Source organism: Oncorhynchus masou, unplaced genomic scaffold, assembly GCF_036934945.1.
Source record: "Oncorhynchus masou masou isolate Uvic2021 unplaced genomic scaffold, UVic_Omas_1.1 unplaced_scaffold_5532, whole genome shotgun sequence".
NCBI classification, from domain to species: domain Eukaryota; kingdom Metazoa; phylum Chordata; class Actinopteri; order Salmoniformes; family Salmonidae; genus Oncorhynchus; species Oncorhynchus masou.
Genome location: NW_027011948.1, coordinates 15,719 through 21,504, shown reverse-complemented (window position 1 = coordinate 21,504; position 5,786 = coordinate 15,719). Strand labels below are relative to the sequence as shown.

The window sequence follows — 5,786 nt, the reverse complement described above, 5'->3', positions numbered from 1 at the left end:
AACACAGGAGTACCAGATACAATATGAACCAATCAGGGCTATTCCCTCAACACAGGAATACCAGATACAATATGAACCAATCAGGGCTATTCCCTCAACACAGGAGTACCAGATACAATATGAACCAATCAGGGCTATTCCCTCAACACAGGAGTACCAGATACAATATGAACCAATCAGGGCTATTCCCTCAACACAGGAGTACCAGATACAATATGAACCAATCAGGGCTATTCCCTCAACACAGGAGTACCAGATACAATATGAACCAATCAGGGCTATTTCCTCAACACAGGAGTACCAGATACAATATGAACCAATCAGGGCTATTCCCTCAACACAGGAGTACCAGATACAATATGAACCAATCAGGGCTATTCCCTCAACACAGGAATACCAGATACAATATGAACCAATCAGGGCTATTCCCTCAACACAGGAGTACCAGATACAATATGAACCAATCAGGGCTATTCCCTCAACACAGGAGTACCAGATACAATATGAACCAATCAGGGCTATTCCCTCAACACAGGAGTACCAGATACAATATGAAATCAGTCAACCTACCTGGAAAGTCTGGGCCTTTTTCTCACTGTCCAGAATCTTTGGTCTTAGTTTAGACCTGTGTGGAGTTATTAACTTGACATTATTACCATGAGTTATACAGTATGAGTTATATGAGGCCTGGCACCACAGGCAAACATTTTGATCAGTCAATTTTCAGATTTTGGGATATTTTGCAAATATATCTTCGATACTTTCACAACATGTACACATGCATCAGAAATAAATAAAAATAAATAATAAATAAATCGGCAATACTGTATACAAATGATTGATTTGTATCATTTTACCAAACTCCGTCAACTACAAAACTCTCCATGTTGAATCAATTAGCCTTCAGAAGCGTGTTTTCCTGGGGCATATCGGTAGCTCGTCCAGACATCGCGATATCCTCTGTAGAGGTCAGTACTTCGCGCTGAAAGATTAGTCATTTCCGTTAACCTGATTGGTTAAAAGGCTTCACAAAATGTTTGAAAATATCTCCCGCGAAGAATCAACGTAAAGAGAGACAAAAATTAGAAGGGTAACATGTTGATATTTTAGTCCTGCAGTTATGTCAATAGACATGTATTCCCCCCCCACCACACGAGTTCAAACAGGTGCAGTTAATACAGGTAATGAGTGGAGAACAGGAGGGCTTTAAAGAAAAAACTAACAGGTCTGTGAGAATGGAAGTTCTTACTGGTTGGTAGGTGATCAAACATTTATGTCATGCAATAAAATGCAAATTATTTACTTAAAAATCATACAATGTGATTTTATGCATTTTTGTTTTAGATTCCGTCTCTCACAGTTGAAGTGTACCTATGATAAAAATGACAGACCTCTACATGCTTTGTAAGTAGGAAAACCTGCTAAATCGGCAGTGTATCAAATACTTGTTCTCCCCACTGTATATTATTATGATTTTTTTTTACATAAAAGACTGTAAAAGCACCAGCAAATCCAAGTTATTTTAATTTAGCAAATCTGTCCCAAACTGTTCCACTGGATGTCAGAAGGTGGATTCACCAATTTGTAAGTCGCTCTGGATAAGAGCGTCTGCTAAATGACTTAAATGTAAATGTAAAACTATTCCCACGTATAATAGAGCTGTATGTGATGAACACAAACGTAAGCCAGGTATGAAATGATTACGTCAAATCGGTTTGGGCTTTTTGCGGCCAATTTGTAATTATGTTCCGGTCCCCTGACCATCCGCTCGAGAAACAATTGTCTGAATGTAGATGATGATCCCTGCTATGGTCATTGCATTCACATTTCGAGAACCATCGCTGTTAATATGGCCAGTAGTGACTTTGCCAGGTGGAAGGTAAACAAGCACACCGGCTAATAGCCGTTAAACGGATTCAGAAACACGGACAGTGTCAGGAATTGCCGCGATTTGACGGGTATGACAGAGGAAAGTGTAGGAAGCATTTTTTTTTTTTTTTACAACTAAAAACAATAAGCTGTCATTTTTAAATAACTTGATTTTCCTAAACAGGTTTCCTACCATCACTGACACCTTTCATGCAAAATGGGCATCGACCATAATGAGTCCGAAACGTTTCACAGAATCTGGACAAAAATAATGTCCAATATGAATAAAAAGGGTAAAGTCTGTTGACTGTTTGTGTCTGCTCGTGATATTAAATAAAACATTGTAATGTACCCGATAAGGCACCTGCTTCCGCTAGTAAAAAGCAATGCCATAACCAACTGCGTTACCGCTAAGAGCAGCTTTTGGTCCGTTTTGGCGTATATTTTTAAGGACACAACTTAAATATTTCTCGCCTCAGTGCAAGTGAGCTGGACAGGCAAATAACCAACTCTGGCGTAAGGGCTGGAAAATGACAGTGCGCCAGTTTTTTCTAAAATGTTTATGTTTTTTAAAAGTATGTATTTAACATTTATTTAACCAGTAATAGACTCAAGGGGGACCTCGCAAGAGGTCAGCAGGAAGTAGTCACTGTGTAAACACAATACAACACAACACAATACAATATAACACAACAACACAATACAACACAACACAATACAATATAACACAACAACACAACACAATATAACACAACACAATATAACACAACACAATACAACACAACACAATACAATACAATATAACACAACAACACAACACAACATAATATAACACAATACAATACAATATACCACAGCACAATATAAAACAACACAATATAACACAACACAATACAACACAATACAACACACAATACAATATAACTCAACACAATACAACACACAATACAATATAACTCAACACAATACAACACAACACAATATAGCACAACACAATATAACACAACACAATACAACACAATACAACACACAATACAATACAACACAGCACAATATAACACAACACAATATAACTCAACACAATACAACACACAATACAATATAACTCAACACAATACAACACAATATAGCACAACACAATATAACACACAATACAATACAATAGAACACAATACAACACAACACACAATACAACACAATACAACACAACACAATAGAACATAAAACAACACACAATACAATACAATAGAACACAATACAACACAATACAACACAACACAATACAGCATAATACAATACATTAAAAACATCTGTTGTGATGTACCTCTTGGTCTGGGGTAGCTGTCTGACAGGTAGGGTTCCCGAAGGGCCAGGCTGACCATCGTCGGGGTACTGTCCTTCTAACAGACCAGTGACCTCAGCATTACCCTCTGGCTCTGTACCATCTGTCAGGGCACGACACAAATCAATCAATCATTTTTTGATCAAGACTAAAGGACGTTGGCAAGGAAACATTCCTAGTAGGATGAAACATAGAGAGGAAGCAGAATTAGGGGAGGTCCATCATCCTCTGGCCATACCAGCTAGAAGTTCAGCTACGGAAGTCAACACGTCGTGACGTATTCAGTCTAAAATAACTAGACTGAGCTCGATCTGTATCTGGTAAACTAGCACTGCATGTTTAAAAGTAAGTGAGCCATGATGTTTTAAATATCAGGAGGGTACATGATCACATGTGTATCCTTAATCCTACAGGACATACAGTAAATCCTACAGCAAATACTCCATGAAGACAGAAGCACACGACTGTTTGTTCAGCTGGAGCTGACTGTGTGGTCGAAACTAGTGCACTACATAGGGAATAGTGAGCCATTTGGTACGCAGAGATGACTGTCTGATCAGCTGGAGCTGACTGTGTGGATATGACTTAGGAGTGCATCCCAAACGGAGCCCTATTCCCTATGGGCCCCGGACGAAACTAGTACACTACCCCAATGGGCCCCGGGCCGAAACTAGTACACTACCCCAATGGGCCCCGGTCGAAACTAGTGCACTACCCCAATGGGCCCCGGACGAAACTAGTGCACTACCCCAATGGGCCCCGGTCGAAACTAGTGCACTACCCCAATGGGCCCCGGTCGAAACTAGTGCACTACCCCAATGGGCCCCGGTCGAAACTAGTGCACTACCCCAATGGGCCCCGGTCGAAACTGGGGCACTACCCCTATGGGCCCCGGTCAAAACTAGTGCACTACCCCAATGGGCCCCGGTCGAAACTAGTGCACTTCCCTAAGGGCCCTGGTCGAAACTAGTGCACTTCCTATGGGCCCCGGTCGAAACTAGTGCACTACCCCAATGGGCCCACGGTCGAAACTAGTGCACTACCAATGGGCCCCGGTCGAAACTAGTGCACACCCCAATGGGCCCCGGTCAAAACTAGTGCACTACCCCAATGGGCCCCGGTCGAAACTAGGGCACTACCCCTATGGGCCCCAGTCGAAACTAGTGCACTACCCCAATGGGCCCCGGTCAAAACTAGGGCACTACCCCTATGGGCCCCAGTCGAAACTAGTGCACTACCCCAATGGGCCCCGGTCAAAACTAGTGCACTACCCTAATGGGCCCTGGTCGAAACTAGTGCACTATCTGCGGGCCCCTGGTCGAAACTAGTGCACTACCCTATGGGCCCTGGTGTCGAATTAGTGCACTACCCCTATGGGCCCTGGTCGAAACTAGTGCACTACCCAATGGGCCCTGGTCGAAACTAGTGCACTACCCCAATGGGCCCCGGTCAAAACTAGTGCACTATCCTATGGGCCCCGGTCGAAACTAGTGTACATCCCCAATGGGCCCTGGTCGAAACTAGTGCACTACCTATGGGCCCTGAAAGTCAAACTAGTGCACTACCCCAATGGGCCCCAGTCAGAAACTAGTGCACTACCCTATCCGGTCAAACTAGTGCACTACCCCAATGGGCCCCGGTCTAAAATCCAGTGCACTACCCTATGGGCCCTGGTGTCGAAACTAGTGCACTACCACTATGGGCCCTGGTCGAAACTAGTGCACTACACCAATGGGCCCTGGTGAAACTAGTGCACTACCCTATGGGCACTGGTCATAGCTAGTGCACTACCCTATGGGCACTGGTCAAAACTAGTGCACTACCCCAATGGGCCCTGGTTAAAACTTGTGCACTACCCTATGGGCCCTGGTCGACACTAGTCACCTACCCTATGGGCCCTGGTCAAACTCGTGCACTACATAGGGAATAGTGAGCCATTTTGAGCCGCAGACATCTCCAATCACAATCTGCTCTTACTGTTTACAACCGAGTGTTTGTTTTCAGGCCGTACCTAGAGCTGCTTTATTGGCCAAGACGAGATCAGACGTGGTGACTGTCTTCTTCCTCTTCTTCACTTTCAGCCCGAACATCCCCTTCCCCCTTCCTGTAGACAACATTAGACATGAGACCCCTTCCACTTCCTCAGACCACATTAGACATGAGACCCTTCCACTTCCTGTAGACAACATTAGACATGAGACCCCTTCCACTTCCTGTAGACATTAGACATGAGACCCCCTTCCACTTCCTGTAGACAACATTAGACATGAGACCCCTTCCACTTCCTGTAGACAACATTAGACATGAGACCCCTTCCCCTTCCTGTAGACAACATTAGACATGAGAACCCTTCCCCTTCCTGCCAGACAACATTAGACATGAGAACCTTCCCCTTCCTGTAGACCACATTAGACCTGAGAACCCTTCCTGTAGACCACATTAGACATTAGAACCCTTCCCCTTCCTGTAGACCACATTACACATTAGAACCCTTCCCCTTCCTGTAGACCACATTAGACCTGAGAACCCTTCCCCTTCCTGTAGACCACATTAGACCTGAGAACCCTTCCCCTTC

The 5,786-nt window shown here is 43.8% G+C and overlaps 1 long non-coding RNA gene across 1 annotated transcript; it reads right to left on the bottom strand.

Moving 5' to 3' along the window:
- Positions 1-570: 570 nt before the first annotated feature.
- Positions 571-5,310, bottom strand: LOC135536072 (uncharacterized). The gene is made up of 3 exons (XR_010454939.1): positions 5,223-5,310; positions 3,194-3,314; positions 571-625 (listed from the first exon to the last, which is right to left on the bottom strand). It is a non-coding gene; the product is annotated as an uncharacterized LOC135536072 (long non-coding RNA).
- Positions 5,311-5,786: the final 476 nt, after the last annotated feature.